At 38.8% G+C, this 19,702-nt stretch overlaps 1 protein-coding gene across 1 annotated transcript in view; it reads left to right on the forward strand.

Moving 5' to 3' along the window:
* The first annotated feature begins 4,855 nt into the window (after positions 1–4,855).
* Positions 4,856–19,702, forward strand: part of LOC121303637 (serine/threonine-protein kinase Nek6-like) — an 87,106-nt gene continuing 72,259 nt past the window's right edge. The window contains exon 1 of the mRNA XM_041234438.1: positions 4,856–4,959. The gene's annotated coding sequence lies outside the window, so the exon portion shown is untranslated. The remainder of the gene's footprint in view (positions 4,960–19,702) is intronic.

Here is a 19,702-nt window from a genome sequence, read left to right on the forward strand (position 1 = left end):
AGGGTCCAGGTACACCAGTCTGTGCCACAGCATGGAAGCAGGCAGGTTATTAATGATGAGAACCCTCCCCTTGGAAGACAACTGGGAGAGGAGCCAGTGCCAGCTCTGCAGCCTCCCCTGGACCTTCTCCAGCAGCCCCTCTGTTCTGCTGCATAAACTGCTCACTGCCCAGGATCTTGAGACCAAATGTATTCCAGGACAGGGCCTGGGATAAGGAGAGAGGGGTAGCACCCTGCCAGCAGCCAGCCAGGTACGCCCCACTCTTTGCCCAGTTGACCCAGGCAGACAAGGCCCTCTTAAATGTATGGATGCAATCCAGCAGGGTGGCTATATCTCTGTCTCCAGTAAAGATATTCAGGTCATCAGCGTACGTGGAGAGTTATATGGGCAAGACGCGAGGCAGAGCAGGCACTCCTAGGCCGGTCAGGTGCAGACGAAGCTGATGCAGCAGGGACTGTATGGAGAGGGAGTACAGCATTCTGGACATAAAGCATCCCTGCCATTTAATTTAAACTATAAATAGCCTGGCTAACCGGCAGTCGGGAGTTAGTTCAAAGCGACAGACAAGCAAACCAAGTGTGAGAAGAGTGGGTTGGGAGAGGGGAAGAGGAAGCTGTAGCTCCTCTCGCAGCAAAAAAGTCAATACATTAAGACAGACAAAAACGTAATATGCCTAATATTTATTTAGTTATAAAACGAATGCTGAATAAGATGTCTCTGTTATAAAGTGCCAGCGCAGCTTTTCTTCAGTTCAGATACTGTATCAAATGGGAGAGACAGAAATGGAAGTTAGACCGAGAAGTTGCTTACAGTTTGCACAATGGTACTGTATTTACTGTAGAAATATTGCAGAATCACTAGTATAGGGAATTGGGGGGCGTGCTGTAGGAATATTATAACCGAGAGCCTTATAGCAAGGGAGCACTATACATCATTATCAGGAGCAGAACAAATTAATGTTGAGAGTGAGGTAAGAAACTGTAAACCCGAGACCTACCCCATTACAACCAGGTTTGTTGTCTCATTCTGCTGAATGGTTAATATATGCAGCTGATGACTGCAATGAACCCAGCATGTTTATATTTCCAATATTTTGCAGTTGTTGTGTATGGAATTGGTGACCACACCATTAATTTTTTTACAGGCAATATGGAAATAGCATGCTGCAGCTCCCATGCTCAGTGTTAATGAAGTCCTCATCTGACAGCAGCACAGACAGCTCTTATGCTACTGTTTACTTTTCAGTAAAAACAAATTTAAAATTGCAGTGAGTTTGTTCTGCTATATTTCCCATATTAAATATACTACAGAAAGCACATGGTCAGATATTTTCAAAAGCAAATCTGAGAGCTACATTTTGTGAATTCAAGTAAGCTGCAGTACATTTCATTTTGAATGTCCTTCATGTTTTAGTTGGTTTCTCAGCAGTACACTTCCTAATCACAGTCCCAAGTATCTCTGTGCATTCTGCTTTCACATTTCTTAAAAGGGTCAGTTTTAGAAATAAACATCGTTTTCCCTGCCACAGATGACCCTGCGTTAGTACAAAACTCTTGCTACATACTGTTTCATTCTGGTAATGGTACTCCATTTACCATGCCTGACTCTGAAGGGATATTATCAGCTGATCATCTAACTGCAGAATCTGCTGCAAAATTAAATCATCCTCAAACGCCTCACAGCAAACAATGCAACTTAATCTATTGTGTCTGGGATGCAAGATGAGCGGAAACAATCCGTTCGTGTCGACTCTGAACTTTCTTTAGGTGCTCGACGATTTGACTTGCGAAAGATAACATCGGTTTATTGGCGTTCAAAGATTGGTACGGTAACCTTTTAATTTCTTTTTGTTTTTAATTGTTGTTTTTTTGCTGCATTATGTTTTAATTTTAACTTCATTTACTATTTTAAGTTGGCATTGCATTTTGTTGATGGCACATGTGCAATACACACACACCTTAAAGTGTTTGTCGCTGTTCTTGTTCTACATTTCTTAAACGCAGGTTCATTTTAAGCCACATTTTTATAAAACAGTTCTGACGCGCGTTTGGTTACCATCGCAACTGTTGCAACTAAAGCCCCTTTCACACCGGTACTCCTACCGTCCTTCTCGCACTTCCATTTTTTTTTTTTTAATAAACTGAACTATTTCCTTGTCCTTCTCTAAACAGAAATACAAAAATATGCCATTCATAAATACGGTACGCCCTCTGCTGTAATTCCCTAGAAATGCGCCCAAACCAATTTCACTACTTCTTAAGCATACCCAAATTAACTTCTTTGCTGATACTTTGATATTTTTACACACGTACTCGATGTCAGGTGTTAGATACAATGCCGTCTTTCTGACGATCGCCGCTGCTCTGTCTCACACCAGTGTTGTCTATGTATTTCCCTTGAGGTTGCTCTGGATATTCCAATGACTCGGACAGCAGCTGAAAAAGTCAGATCACGCTCATCCATCTCCAAACCAGAGCCTGAATCCACCGCCGCCTGCCCTGCAAAGAAACACAACACAGGCCTGAATCCTGACGCAATACCACGATAACACAGTAACTGTTACACTCGCCAAGCCTTTGAGGTGATAGCGGCGTCCAGTCGATTCCACTGGGCTGCTCGTTCCAGTGCGTGTTGGCTTCTTTCCTTGGCTCGCTGGTGTACCCGGGCGCGGCTGGAATAATACTGCTATACAATGCCCATCTCTCAGCGATTCACAGCAAGGCGTTTAGTATTTGCTCTGAATATAAAGCCTCCACAGCAGTCTCTCGCACACGCTTTTCTGTCATTTCCATGGGCTGTGGGCTCGCCCATACTTTCTGCTTTCCAGTCTCTCCCCCTGTCTGTCATTTTGTCAGTAATTTATACCCCCCCCCCCCCCCCCCCCCCCTTGCCCAGCTTCAGATGCAGCGTGAGTAATCACACAGAGCTGTTTCCTATCTAACCATTATCTGGCAAGGTGCTTAACAATACAATGCAGTGTACTTCATTCCCCCAACGTCGCAGCCAGCTCGGCTTGTGACATACACAATCGTGTTGTTTTTTTTTTATTTTTTATTATTTTCTAGTTATATTTATTTCAATTTTATACTAAATATTGAGTTACTATAGTTAATATTAGATGCAATGTCAGATCTTTCAACACCTCTTTTTAATATAATTTTCTATTTATTTCAGTTTTTACTCATATATATTTTATTCGGCATTTGTTTTATAACTAAATAAATATTAGGCCTATTATGTGGTTATCTTTCCTAATGTATTTACTTGTTTCCGGGAGACGAGATGCTTCAGTTGTACGAGTGGGAATGTTATAATTTATTTTGTGTGTGTGTGTGTAAAAGATATAGCATGGATTACATGGTGCTTTATGCATGGTTACTTGACGGAAAGTTGCATTTTTTGCTTCACTGTACATGCACTATTGAGAGGGAGTTATTTTATTTGGTATTTCAGTCAGATGTGTGTTGCTAAGTGTCCGGCGGCACATTGATACTGTAGCGAACCTCAATTAACGCAGGCAGGCGCACCACACAGGGCGAGGCAATCCACACACAGGCGGAGGGCGGGGCAAACCCGGGACCTCCCGCACTAAAGCATAGAGCCGATACCGCTGTACACAAGAGCCGGCTCCTTTGCAAGGACCGTATATCAGGCTTATGGCTTTGCATGTGATTCCGTCACCTACCAGCCCTGCTGCTGTCCTCCCCCGTGAACGCTACAATACCAAATCACGTTTTTATTTACAATGAAGGGAACATACACTGTGTCGCCCAAATGCTTACAATGAAAACATGTATTATCTTTTCCCTTCATTGTAAATAAAAACGTGATTTGGTACAATTTAATTAAAACGCTATTAATAATAAATGTAAAATGACATATTAGTTACAGTGGGGTCATCACTGAATTAAAGAGATTTCTAAGGCTGTGAAGCTGTTGGTTGATGCTAGGAGGGTCCCGGTCTATCCATCTTTCACTAGAGACTACCCAACGCCAAGTGCATATACCGCCATGAATTGGAGGGGAATAGCAGATGTAAGGCAACTTTTAATTGATTAATTTATATTATTTTCTTTAAATGAATTGGTTCTCGTTTCATTAGTATGCATAATAATTAGAATTACAACATGTGCTTAAGTCAGATGAGAACTTGTACTAAAGAAAGCATTTTTGACCAGGGTGGCCTTCCGCACACACTGCTGGTGTGTGCCAGGCCTGTCTCATAGTACTGGCATGTTCACAGGCTGAAAACCACAGATCTATAGACACTCCTGATATGCTTGTTTGTGAACACGCCATCAAAGGAGTATTTTTATAAGATCCAGGTCGACAAATAAATAGGTGAAGTCATTTGCAAACATTTTCACCAACGGTACTATATTATTATTATTATTATTATTATTATTATTATTATTATTATTATTATTATTATGGAGTGATGTATGACTGTTTTTTGAATGAATAGTTAAAAGAATTTACATAAGCAATTCAGAAACATGTTACAATGAATTATTAACTTGTTAACGAAATTATAGGATATAAGGTAGTATGTCATATGAGGGTGCGTTCTGAACAAAACTGTGTTGACAATCATATGGAGAGTAGGCCACAGTAACGTGCGTGGTCACAGAAACGCACTGTCTTGAATGATGTAACGTAATGACGTGCAGTAAGTGAAGAGGTACTCTGCCAATTGCGGTTGTCTGTAATTAGCAGAACTTAGATTAATCCGCCACCCCCCCAAAAAAAAAAAAAAAAAAAAAAATTGCACTGGTGCGTCAGAGAGGCCTGCGTGGCATATGAGAGAGAGAGAGGAGAGAGAGAGAGAGAGAGAGAGAGAGAGAGAGAGACATACGGGAATTGCACAACACATAATTTCTGTCCAGCATGCTGCGCTTCATTAACTTGTTTTTCAACATTAACACGACTCTGTAAGCAGAAGCAAGGCCTCGATATCTGGTAGGTAACTTTTTCATTGGTTGTTGTGCAGTGAAATTACTATTTTTAACAGCTGGTAGTACAGTACACTTTTAGCTAGGAGTACAGCGAAGCGACCATATGCACGTACTGTGCGGGTATGTATGACCGAGTTCTTAGACAGAAACAGCAGTACAGTGTGACACCAGTTGCACAACAAACAAGCCAACTCTTCAAGCAGTGCGGACTTGCATTTCAAACCTTGGGAATTGTGCGTTAATTTTGTCTTCATCAGAAACATAATTAGTGCAACGACGTAGAGCGGAGGCCAGTTCAATTCAGCTGATCAGCAGTTTAGCCCTGACATTGGGGGATGCATGTCCTGTTTAAGTGACAATGGCATACTGGATAAAGTAACCACACTAAGTGAAAAACAGTTCAGAGTTGTTGATGTTTAGGCCCTGAACAAACCAGTGTAGAAATTCGAATCTACCAAACGACCATATTAAACACTATCCACTTGCATAAACACATGCATACCATAACTGCAAAATCGTTATGTGATACGGTATGTGTAAAGGTCAGGAATACAGATATTGCAGGACAGTACGCATCAGCGCGGCGGAAACTGGCCGCTTTGGAACGCATTATTTTGTGATGTCAGTGCGTATTCATACTAGTATCACTTCCGAAAAACTTCTTTAAATTTCCAGACAAGAGGAGATCTTGTCTTAGGCTGTTGTGAGTTTAAAGGTACGATGACATAAGCGTTGGAACAGAAGGGTTGTCATTGCAATTACTTCAACTGAGTCGAGAGGTTTGTCACTGCTTTTTCGCAGTAACATTTTAATGATGCTGATACACTAGCGAATTGAACACAATGACAGACAGCAGTACAGGTTGTAGAGTGGCAGCGGCTAATTTAAATTGTCTAATCCAATCATTGCTTTTGTGAAATACTCTACTGCTCCCAAAAGTATTATTCACTGAATTAAAAACAAAAACAAAAATAAAAACAAACAAACAAACAAACAAAAAAGAAACAGTATACGGCAATGGCCGTGTTTTATTTATGATATTTAGCATCAACTTTGAATTTTAAAAGTTTTTCACCTGTAGCATAAAATAGTGTCTTGCTGCCTTTGTATACATGTACTGACAACAATTTAACGTGGCGTTCTAGAAACACATCCCTACTAAATTATGTTTTTTATAGAATTACTTTTCCACAATATTTTATAAAAACAAAACTTCGCTGGTGTTCTGTTAAAAGTTAGTAACTTTCTTCCTTTTCCTCAGATTGGTATTAAGAGTGATTTTTGCTTTTATAATGTAATATCTTTGTGTTATTTTAATATAATGTGTCCATTTTTTTTGTTTTACAATAAAAGCAATTTTCCAGAGGGGCTTAAACAAAAGTATTGTTTAAGATATTTCTGAAGTCTGTACAGTAATGTCCAAAATGAAGCCATTAACACTAATGTCTTGCTCTTTCTTGCATGCGCTGCAATGTGCCTGTGCAAGGTATGGACAGTATGTTTACAGCTGTTACATTGCAACCACAGCTGATAGCTTATTTGCTATTTCTTTGATTTATCTATAATGTATAGGCGAGTCTATATTGGAGTGGCCAACCCATGTTCCTGGAGAGCCGCAGTCCTGCAGGTTTTGTAGGTAGCTCTAAAGCAGTGGTACTCAACTCCGGCCCCTGAGATTTAATCCAGTCCAGGTTTTTACTCCAAGCAGGTTCTATTGTAGTTAATTAAAAGGAGGCAATTAACTAATATAGGACCTGCTGGAATAAAGACCAGGACTGGAATGGATCTCGAGGGCCAGAGTTGTGTACCACTAATCTAAATCATCAATATTCAATTACATTATTAAGAGGCTGGGGTAAAACAAAAGCCAGGGGACCCTGAGGCTCTCCAGGGCCAGGGTTGGCCACCCCTGCTCTATATGAAACCTCACCCATATAATCTAATGTAACTGCACAGGTTAAAGCCTTCACTGGAGCCGTTTTGGCTTTCCTAATACCCAAAACCCATTAAAAAGCTTTCCCATTGGCACGCATTTATCATGTGATAGATCTTGTTTGTATATTAAAGTTTTGTGAATTGTCAATGCACACCAATTAAGGTAACATTCAGTGTATTTTAAATGGATGGGCTGCTTAAGTAGGCTAATTCCTCATGTACTGTTACATGTTCATTAAGAGTGAAATAGGTGTTGATTATCAATTAAATCTAATATATGCAATTAACTGAAAGGCACCATCCAAATAAAGATGCATTATATAGGCTGTGTTTGACAATGGATTAATTCAACCAACCGAGGAATATAAAAGAGCCATAAAGTTTAACCCTATAGACGTATTGTTAATATAACCTAGACGCATTGTTAATCAAATTCCTGGTCTAATGTTTGTTTAATGTTTGCGGCAACAGTTGTGTTTAATATACTCCCTATATAATTCTAAACTGAAGTTAGATCTTTTACAGCTGCTATCAGAATACATGTTCTTATGGTTTGGGTTATTGGTACATCTAGATTATAAAGGTTTGGATTAGCAAGAGTCTGCCAAAACGATATGATAAAACCTACAGCCAATGTGGAAAAAAGACCTCCCTACCACCATGTCACAGATTGTATTCTCCTGCAATACAGTGCTCTATATTTCTTTTACAGCAAATTAAAAATGAATAGCATTTTCTTGAAAATGTTTTTTTTTTGCCTGTTCTTTTGTAGTGTTTTTTTATTGCCACTCTTTCACGGATTATTTTGAATTGTTTGTTTGGATTTCGATTTTAAGGCGAAGTAAGGACTTCATCTAAAAGGAGACATTTGCAGTAACTTGATCTCAAAATAGAGCGTAGTTCTTGTGATTAGGGAGGATAGATTCTGTTTAATTCCCTAAACGTTTAAACTTTAGGATTTAAATTGACATTGCAATTTAAATGTATCACCAGCAGCCCTCCATTGAAGTGCTGTTGTTCATAAAATACTAGAGCTATTAACACAGCTACTTGTGATAACAGCAGCCCGTTTTTCGTATATGTTAATGTCACAATGTGTGTTACACTTAGACTTTTAGCTTGAGAAGCACTCCTCCACTAGTGATGAGACATGCAATGCACATTCCATAGTACAAGCTCTTGATGTGTCTGAATCAAGGTCCTGTGACCTACTTATGCCTAAATTCTGCCTCTGATTGGCTGGACAAATGAATGCATGGGAATTCTTGCTATGTGAGTCTCTTCCACATGCTGTGTATATAGGTCACCAAGGGGGCTTTTTCATGGTGCTGCGACCTGTCTGGATTATTTATATCCTTTTTCTTGAATTGTTTCATACTTTGTAGAATTCCATGCTAATGTTAGACATTGTAGCACGAAGCGTAATACAGTGACTTGAGTTGGTGTGGCAGTGAGGGAGTGTTAAGATCTAGGCCTGGTCATGACTAGTCTTATTGTAATAAACACTCCAGGTTTTGAATTGGGCTAGGAAATGTAAATTCCTGTTCTAAGGTCAAAGACTCAGAGATGTTAATGTTCTCATAGCTGTACCCGTGGTGTACCTGTGATGGCTGCAAACATAATCTAGAAATCTGCTTACTGGTGAGGTAGCAGAGGAACTAAAATGCACTGCTTTGTGCTTTCAAGCTTTGTGTGATAAATTTATTGTCATAAACAAGCTGAGGGGTTTGTTCTATTCTGAATTATGCTTTGATGCACATATTACATTTATTTGTAAATCTTTTTTCCATTGTAGAAATATTGCACGTGTCTGGCCTTATTTGATCCATGCATTCATTACCTCTTGATTATTGCAATATTTGTATTGTATTGTTTTGTTATTTTTTGTACTTTTTTTCGATTTTGTAGTCTTTGTTTTTTTTGCTTTTTCCTTTGTTGACCGTGTACATGGGGGCACTATATTGAATGTAAATTTGATTGATTTGATTGATTGGTTTTATTTTACATTTTTGAATAAGTATGTTAAAAACTATGAAGAGAGAACAAGTATCACAGCTTCAGAATGTTAAGGTCTCTGGTTAGATCCATTTGAGTAGACACTATCATGTGTACCTGGCTATAATGCATTTATAAAATGGAACCAAATCTGTACTGTGACAATCTGCTGGAGCCCAGCAGTCTTGTTTCAGCAATGTGGTTTCAGACTTGGGTAAAAAACTCCTGATTGTGCCATTGTGCTTCACTGACTTTAACCAAACTGCTGTGCTTATCTTTCAGTGATGTTGTTGCAAAACAAAAATGCCACACGTGTTGAGATCAAACAGTACAATGGCAGAGTAATAAACAGTGGGCATTACACAGTGAATACAATGGCTGAGTAATAAACGTTGGGCATTACCCAGTGAATACAATGGCAGAGTAATAAACATTGGGCATTACTCAGTGAGTACGATGGCAAAGTAATAAACATTGGACATACATCAGAGTATTACCTCAGTTAATACTTTGAGAATGTTTGATTTCTTGCTTGCTTCCTTGTATATGTGTTCAAAATCATTCTCATACTGTTGGGGTTTTTAGAATTGAACACATTCGAGGTGTACAATATTTATTTTAGTCCCCTCTGCACTGTGGGAACTGTGAGTTAGTCCCTGGAAAGTCGTCTTTTATTTTTTTACAGGTTAAACAGGCTGAACTAGCTGCTTATGGAAATAGGTGGAGGCTAGTTGTTCCACTATTGGCAAACACAGCTCAATTTAGTAGATCAGGACAGCCCACAACTTGAGTAAATGAGACTGAGGAATTGAACTGAAACCTGCTTGCCGAGTGGCTGTATTGCCAGGACACTGAAGGAGGTACAGTAATGCACACCCCTCACCTACCAATGTGTTTGTGAATATCACTTAGACACAGAGTAGCGGATAGACGAAGATAGTGGAGGAAATACAAATGGTAGGCTGCTTCTATTTATAGGTTTTTAGTTGATTGTGCGAGTGACATGCTGTGAGTATTTTCTCCCATGCACAATAATAAAACCTGGGGAATGTTAATGTTCAGTCAGCTTATAATTTTTCCTAAACATGTAAGCGTTGTGAAAAATGTTCAGTTCAAATACCTGTGTAGTACATACCTTGGTACAGTATTTGCTTAGTTGTAGGTGTACAGTGTAAGTCAATGTGTTTAATATACAGTTTTTCTTCACTGCCCTTTCCATACAGCTAAATGCTATACACATACAGACTTTATGGGGAAAGCCTGAGAAGGATGTGAACCATTATTCTTCCAGTCTAAGTCAGATCTGGCTCTATTATTACGTGTTTTACTTCATTTCGGGTCGGGTCGGCCAAAAACGATGATGGTTCCGGGTTGGGTCGGGTTTGTTATTTTGGACGTGGAGACCTCTACTGCATAGGGAGTTATGGATGTGCACCAAGTGCTAAGGGTTTGTCCACTTTTTTAGGAACCTCAGCATAGTGTCTGGGGTGTGTTTCTACCTCTGCTCATCTGGGAGTATTGTTCACAAAGGCATTGCAGGAAACATTGATTTCCCAATACAGACCGACACAGCTCTACAGCATGTAACTGCAATGTACTGGAAACTAGAAACAGCCCAGCTCTAGCCCTCTGATCCGGAACTATGTTTCCTGTTGAGCTATATGAACAATTAACAGCGTTCAGTATTTTTGTCTTTCACCACTGAAACCTGTTGGCAAATACCATACATGCCCCAATATAATACAACAGTGCAGTATCTAGCCTTAAACTGTTGCTGTTTATTTTGTATTTTAATCACTTGGTTCTGAAAAAGTAAGCTATGTGTCAGATTCAACAGTAATATACCCTCAGTGCTTTCATTGATTATAGTAGATAGGGGCTCGATAAAATGTAAACACCCCACCCTCTGCAAACTGGCAACATTAAGAGGCTATATATTGATTAAAGGTGTGTAGAGAGCAAGACCCTTAGGGTTATATATATATATATATATATATATATATATATATATATATATATATATATATATATATATATATATATATATATATATATATAATATTTTGAAAATATCATCTGCAGAGCTGTCAAGTTGCACATTAATACATTAACACAGTATAACAAAACCAACATTTGGGAGATTAAAAGGTCATCACAATGATCACATTAGACCGCCAATGGCTGCATGTAAAACAAGGATAAAACCTTTTTAGCCCCGAGAGATGTTGGAATCAGATTTTGAGAGGAAGCAGCAAAAACTGCTTTTTAGATGAATGTCTTCTAATTGGATAAAATCCATTTTTTATATTGGAGAGGGAGACCGTTGTTATCATATATTAGCTGACAGGTTCTTTGTTAGGACTAGTTTATAAAAATATTGACTTAATTACTATAATAATAATAATAATACATTTTATTGATAAAGCGCCTTTCCAACCTAGTTGACTATGTATTTACTTGTAATTTCCATTCAGTTACACATACTGTATGAAACTGTAAGTGCATTGGTGCACACTCAATCTACATTTACTGCTATTTCCCACAGCCCGACTCAAGCCGTCCTGACTCATCTAAGTTTGCACAGTTGTGCTCAGTTTTGGTTTGATTTCACAACTGAGTTTTTCTCGACTGGGTGTCACACACTGCTAAGACTGAATTAGACTGCCCACAACTAGATCCTGGTGATTACTATGCATGCACATGTAATTAATACTGCCCTGTACACATTGTTTTATTAACGTAGCCCAACATAGCAACCCTCATATTCTGCATGGCATCGTATGCTGATTAGATGGCACAGACAGTGTCATGAGGCAACCAAAAACAAGTGTTTAGCCTGTTAATTCAGCTATTGACCATTTACATCGTGCAAATGTTTCAGGCAGTGTTTGACTTTTTGTATAGTTTGTCTACTACACTTTAGCCTGTGGTAAATAAAATCCTTGTGATTGTGATTCGTGACCTGTTGGAGATCGACGCACTGGTTACTTCTGTTTTAGCACAACAAGATAATATAGGCTGCCAGTAAATTAATAATAAAAGGGTAACTTGATAATTTACCTGTGATTAGTAAATGCCTAAAAAAAACTATTCAAATGTTCACATATCTCTTATTTTTGAATTTGGGACATTCAGAGCAATTCAAGACTAATGTATTTTTACCTGTGGAACTAAAGCTGTCAATATTCCGCCATCTTGTATGACAAGTCACATGACAAGCTACGGCACTTAAACCTGCTTCACCATTGGTTGACACTTATGACCAATCGGTCTCAGTCAGTCTTTGTCGACAACCGCCGTACACAGACATACTGATCACATCTGAATGAAACTGCGTCCGAAAAAGATTCAACATGTTCAATCTTCAAATCCTGAAGACATCCTGGCTGAAATCTGCATAATCTTGGTTTTACTTTTTCTTGCTTTTTTTTTTTTTTTTATCAGTTACAAAACAAGATCGTATTGTGTGTTGAAAAATGTCTGGGTTTGCCAGTCCTTTCTGCATCTGGAGATGTGTTTGTGTCGGTGACGGCATTCCCGAGTGTTCCTCAAGGTCTATTCCCCATTGTATTGAGGCCAAGTCAGGACAGGAAGGCATGTCTTTTCTGTGTTCTATTCAGAAGAACACACACAAGAGCATCCCTGTTTAATGCTGGTGACCTGAGAAGATTTTTACAGCAAAGGTCAGGTTGTGTGGGAGGCCTGCCTTTTAACACATACATACATTTTCCTTTCAAGCAATCTTGGTTATCCTGTGCCAATGTGTTTGTTTTAGTAAATCATTGCCTCACAGTAATCCAAATAATGTAGATCACAACGGGTCTCTTTTTAAAGCCCCCTGTCTTCAATAAAATGGGTGTTTTTGCACATATCGAGAAAGCCACCAGTTGTGTGGTTTGTACATCTGTGTGTCACACCAACATACTGCAAATCAGTCATTTTCATAGCCTGTCTGGTGGATGTATACCAGCTTGTATGTTGCATTTATAATTTACATGTATAAAAATATAAACAAATGAACCTGTTTTGAGATCATTCGGAAAAGTCTGTTGTGAAATTCCTAACAATCTACTTTTGAAAATCGTGGGAAAGGACTGATGTAGCTCTGTGCCCTTTCGCTGGTTGGCATTTGTTAACACTGAACTTGCAACAGGATTACAGGAGATAAGGATGTGTATTTCTGTCTCAGTAAGATGATGATTCTTCAATTTATTCCTTGAATTTGATACATTTTGACCCATAGAACGATGTTAATCGTACCAAATTGGCACTGGCATATCCCCTGCAGACGTTCCACGCTTGGAACGCAAATTTCCAAAATCTAGAAAAGTATAGTGTGATGATGGTATAATGACATCACTATTCTAGAGAAAGAACGCTTTATTCTGGGTGCTAATAGTCAGTGTAAATGTAACCATTGTCATAGTGAAGCAAGGCTTCCTCTGAGACACCTTCTCTTAATCTTAATCACATGATGCAATGCAAACTCAATGTGTACATTACTGTTTAGTGTTTCCTTTGTAGTTCCACTATGGGTTTTTGACAAGTGTTTAATTGTTCTAGCTTTCACTTGACCCCTTCAGTTGTATTATAAAGCACATGTAATTATTAGCAACAGCAGCGGGCACATATCCTAGCTTCAGTTGTATTGTACAGCACATGTAATTATTACCAGCAGCAGTGGGCACATATCCTAGTACCGGTACATTTGGGGCAGCCATACTCGACACATGTCACACTTACATTTTTACATATATCATTTTTATGTAGGTCAGTAAAAAATCCTATTACATTAATTGACAAAGGTTTTGAGTAGGAGTCTTTTTCATGAATAGTGAATAGTGGAATCGTCTGTACGCAACCTACTTGGTGTTGTCCATAAAGTGATTGGGGCGGGTTCTGATAGAAAAAACAGGTAGAGAACAGTGAAATAGCTTTATTTTAAACACACCAACATCACGAAGAATCCTACAGAGCGTGTCATTCTTTGGACGAACTGAGATGTGATCACAATGAAGGCAATGGCAGACAAAGGCAGCTCCAATAGGAGCGGTTGGTAGAAATGTACCACAGTGGTACACACTTATACATACTGACCAGCCCATCACCTCTGCTCCAGATCTCTTGTATTGGTAATGCTGTAGTGAGATAATACAGTAGCTCCTATGCTGTTTTCAAACTTCCCTAGAGAAAAGCACATTTCCCTTTTCAATCACACCATTTAAATGGCACCAATTCACACATATGTTTTATTTGTATGGAAACTGAATGCAGAAAGAAACAAGTCAAAAAATTATCATTACAGTGAATAACAACAGTGAAAAGCATGTCTTTGCATGTGGGTGTTCTAATATGTCGAAACGCAGACAGTTGTGGGGGTGCTGATCGTTCCAAAAATGGACCCATAAAATGATGGACATTCCTCTGGTTAACCCTGATACCTTAAATACATATACAAATAGAAAATGTTTTTTTGTCCTGCTATGGGGTGTTATTTTATGCTGCAAGTTCTACTCACAGTAAGATATCTGCTCATTTTAAAGTTTTAGTTTGAGAGTAGATGTTAAAACTTCATGCTGATTTGAACTCTGCTGTTGTCAAGATAAGCACCAACTAAGATGTAGCTTTACAGTAAACGTAATGTGATCCATCTGCATCGCCATCCATTTGTGTTTCTTTCCATCTGATGATGTTGATATCCTTCTGCCTGGTGTTGATGGCTGAAGTGTAATGCTGTCTCCAGGGATCGGCTTATTTTGCCTCCCCAGCGCATCAGCATCACAACAGTTTGGATTGAGCTAAGTAGGGTACATCTCTGGGGTCTTCAAGTGGGCACCTTACGTCCTCTGTGTTTCGTCGACTAGCCCACAACACCTCAAGAGGGCTCAACAGTGATTCTGGCGTCCCATCATCACCTCCCTCCGTCCCCCACTCAGCCCAGCTTACTTATCCGTACATCAGCGTTGCTTTCTTTCTATTGTGCTTGAAATCCCTAGCCAGAATCTTTTTGTCTCAACCACAGCCAGTTGCTGCTCCTTTCTGCTGCTTCAGATAAGTTCTTCACTGTGCGACGCAACTCTTGGCCACTGAACCCGACGTCTCTGAGAAACCGGGTTGTAGAGTGTGCTACAAATCCTCGACCACCCACCTTCACTGGGTAAAACCCAGACTCTCCATCCTCGCTGTTCCACTTCAGCAGCGAGTTGAGCATACAAAGGTTTCTTCCTCTCATAAGCCTCATCCACAGCATCCTCCCATGGCTCTGTTAATTCTACCAGATGAACAAGACGTGCTGATCCAGACCACAAAACAATGTCTGGTCGAAGGTTAGTGGTGGTAATCTCAGGTGAAAAAATAAGCCGCTGACCAACATCTGCCAGCATTTTCCAGTCTCCAACGGCTTCCAGTTGTCCTGGGCGAGGCTTGGTTTAAACACCTTTTCTTGGTGGTTGCTCTCCTGGATGGAGGAATATTGTCTTTTGTGTGTAATGCTTTGATGGAACTGGTGACAACTTATTAGTCAGGCTATGCTTGTCTTCCAGTGCTAAGGCCAAACATCGCAGCACCTGGTCATGGTGCCAAATAAACCGTCCTTGTCTTATTTTGACAAAATAAACTGCATGCTAAATAACTAACGCTAAAAGCTTAGTTTACTATGTATTGGTGAACAGGTCTGGGCTTTGACTGGGCCACTCCAGGACATTGATTTTTTTTTTTAAGCCACTCCAGTGTGGCTTTGGCTGTATGTTTGGGGTCATTGTCCTGCTGGAAGATGAATCTTTTCCATGTTCCAAGTCTCTTGCAGACTTCAGCAAGTTTGAAGTGTGAAGTTTTTCTCTGTACTTTGCTGCATCCATTTTGCCATCAATCTTCATGAGCTTTCCAGGCCCTGACGCAGAGACGCATCCCCATAGCATGATGCTCCACCACCATGCTTCACGTTAGGGATACCATATGCCTCTTGGTGGCCTCCATGACTAGTGCCCTTCTCGCCCAAATACTCCGTTTTTGTGGAAGGCCTGTTCAAGACAGATTCACAGTTGTGCCATATTCTCTCCATTTCTTAATAATGGACTTTACTGTGCTCCCGGGGATGTTCAATGCCTTGGAAATTTTCTTATATCCTACCCTTGATTGATGCTTTTGAAGAACCTTATTCTGGATTTGCTTTGAACGTTCCTTTGTCTTCATGATGTAGTTTTTGTTAGGAAATGTACTAACCAAGAGACAGGTGTATTTAACCTGAAATCATGTGAAACACCTTAATTGCACATTGGTGGACTCCATTCAACTAATTGTGTGACTTCTAAAGACAATTGGTTGCACCAGAGCTTATTTAGGTGTGTCATAGCAAAGGGAGTGAATACTTGTGCAATCAGTTATTTTCTGTTTTATGTTTGTAATTAATTTAGAACAATTTGTAGATATTTTTCACTTTGACATTACAGACTTTTTTTGTGTTAATCAGTGGCAAAAACTTCTAATTAAATCCATTTTGATTCTATGTTGTAAATAAAATGTTAAAAAGTCCAAGGGGAGTGAATACTTTTGAGAGCCACTGTAAATGCCTCCACTTTGTTCACTGGTAGAAAACAGTTAGAAAACCCATAAACTATAATATTGAGCAGCTGACAAGCCTGTGTCACTCATCGCTAATGTATTTCTGTATTACATAGCAATTGCACACTGACTGAATTGCATTCACGTTCATTATTAAAAACATTTTTTCGTGCAGTGACTGGCTCTAGATGTATTTTTCTGTACATAATTGCTTTGCTGTTTGTCATAAAGTGTCAATATTTGTTTTTTCTCGCTGTGGAACAGGAGACAGTATAGGAAGAAAAGGTGACATTTCAATTAAGCGTTGTTGTTTCAAATTGCAATCTATAACCAACCTGTGATGCTATCTCTAATAATAACAACAATAATAAGAAAAATAAATAAGCCATGTTTTTGTAAATCTAAAGCAGTTTTATTGCTACAATACTATTTGAGTTTATTTGTATTCCTAGTTTGGTTGTGCAAGTTACCTGTAGGTTTGCAGAATGTTTGATGAAAGGGAAACGTAACTAGCAGTTGTTGTGTGCTTAAGATGTGCTTTATGTTAATTGTCCGTGAGGTTTTCAGAATGCTCTGCACTCACCCATAGAAGCCAGTGGCATGCCGTAACAAAATGGACTGGGGTAGCAGAGTCGTTGCAACTGCCCCCCCAGCTCCCCCCAGCCCCACACACCTCATCCCAACTACAACGCATCAAGTACCAAAAGGGCTTTTAATGTAATGTATTTACTGTTTTTATTTTAATTTTTATTTAATTTATTAGAATTAAGATAAACTTGGTTAATATGTTGCACTTTAAATTTTTATTATATATTTATTTATATAGGTTTTTCCGTTTTTGTTTGAAACCCTATTGTACTTATTATGGATACAAAAAATTAAGAGCTGAGTTACTTTGTCAGTAAGATAGACATAAGCATTGTTTTTCTTTGAATTTTGTATTTTTCACAATGTATTATTATTTTTTTTTTACAGTACCTGTAAAATAATAGAACGTCTACACCCCCTTTCAAAATTTTCACCTTTTGTTGCCTGGAATTAAAATTTATTTATTTATATATATATATATATATATATATATATATTCATTTATCTACACATCCTACCCCACAACTTCCAAGTGAAAAAGAATATACTATAAATTTGTAGAAAATTAATTAAAAATAAAAACTGAAATAGCTTGGTTGGATAAGTGTCCACCCCCTTGTAATAGCAATCCTAAATTAGCTCAGATGTAACCAATCGCCTTCACAATCACACACCAAGTTAAGTGGCCTGAATCTGTGTTAAATAGTAATGATTCACATGATTTCAGGATAAATTCAGCAGTTCTTGTAGGTTCCCTCTGCTGGGTAGTGCATTTCATAGCAAAGACTCAACCATGAGCACCAAGGCATTTTCAAAAGAACTCTGGGACAAAGTTATTGAAAGGCACAGAATTCAGTGTTTTTTCTCAATAAAAACTTTTTTTCCCCTTAACAGTGTGGAGAATGGTGTGTAGATAAGTGGAAAAAAAATCCTCGTTTGAATGCATGAAACTCGGAGGCACTGACACAACAAAATGTGGAAAAAGTTCAAGGTGGTATAGACTTTCTATAGGCACTTTATATATCATATATATATATAATATATATATATATTATATATATATATATATATATATATATATATATATATATATATATATATATGCCTGTGTCTGGGAACATTTTAGCCTTTTTTAAACTCATCATAAGTGAGGTGATTATGGACAGCGAGATAGGGAAGAAGCCAACAGTTAAATGGATATGTTGCAAGAACAGGTGTTAGTGAAAAAGGAATTGGAAAGTGCAGCCAGACACTTCCACGACTGTAAATGAAACAATGCAGTGCGAAGGTCAGGAAGTTCCAGGCCTCACACTGTGTGTATATACAGCTCTTGAACAACACCTCTCCTTAATATGTTCCAGCAAGTGAGTGAGAGAATCCTGAATAAAGCCATGGAAGATTCACAAAAACACAAAACCAAAAACAGCAAACAAAAAAATAAATAAATAAATACAAATAGCAAGCACAACCATCCACTTGCTTCCTCAGCTCCCTCCTCTCTCTAATGGGAAGCTGAGCCCTCCTTTTATGTCAGGTGGCAGGGTGCTGATTGATCGTTAATTACTCCAATCAACCCCAGCCACCTGAACACAATAAACCCAGGCAGGTAGGGGAATTTAACCCCATCCCTGCCAGTCTATATAGGGCAGAGGTCTGCTCTGCCACATCTCCACATTTAGTATTCAAAATAGTGAGTACTATTCAGTATTGAGCCAGTACTGAGATAATATATGCAAAGCTGTAGTTCAGTCTATGTAGTAGTATTGTAGTATTTTCTGGTCCGTGCAGCAACACAGAGGCAATTGAAAACTGAACTCCCTTTTTAACTAGGCCAATAAAATGTAAAAGAAAGCGTCAACATTTTGATGAATAGGAGCACTGCTCTAACTCTAAGAACAAAAACATAATGTAATCCTGCCTGATTCGATTGAAGTAACGTCCTCCACTTGAGGTGACTTGTAAGTGGTGCAGTAACCACTTTCGATTGTGTACCAAAAAAAATGCAAATGAGTCAGCACTACTCCCCTTCAAGGTTCTAATTAGCATTTGTGGTACCCTCTGCAATGCACTTGGTTGTGTGACCCTGAGCAAGTCACTTCACCTCCTTGTGCTCCGTCTTTCGGGTGAGACATTGTTGTAAGTGACTCTGCAGCTGATGCATAGTTCACACACCCTGGTTTCATATCTTGTAAAGCGCTTTGTGATGATGGTCCACTGTGAAAGGCGCTATATAAAACAATAAAGATTATTATTATTAACACGAAGGCTGTATCACATGAAACCCACGCTGAGGTTTATTACCACCTGCCTTGGTATAAAATGTTTGAGCGGGAATATATATTTCTCTGATAAGCAGTGAATATACAGTGGAAGGGTTATTATACTTGCACTAGATAAGAAGTGGAAGACAAATACAAGCCGACTGTAATATGTCTCAGTGAAAAAACTGAATCTTCATAATTCTATTTGAATGGGTAGGCTTCTAAACTCAAACTAGTACCAACAAATTATGGAAACAGATGATTTTCAAAATGACTGAAGGTGGGGATTTTATCCCTCGCTCAGACCCTTTAATTACTAAATATCTTGGTATCTGAATAGATAACTGTCTCCTTTTTTCTAGGAAAGAAAGTAGTCCTAGCAAAGTACTTGCTTACTAAGTAAATGTG

The sequence above is a fragment of the Polyodon spathula genome, chromosome 34 (genome assembly GCF_017654505.1).
Source record: "Polyodon spathula isolate WHYD16114869_AA chromosome 34, ASM1765450v1, whole genome shotgun sequence".
Taxonomy (NCBI): domain Eukaryota; kingdom Metazoa; phylum Chordata; class Actinopteri; order Acipenseriformes; family Polyodontidae; genus Polyodon; species Polyodon spathula.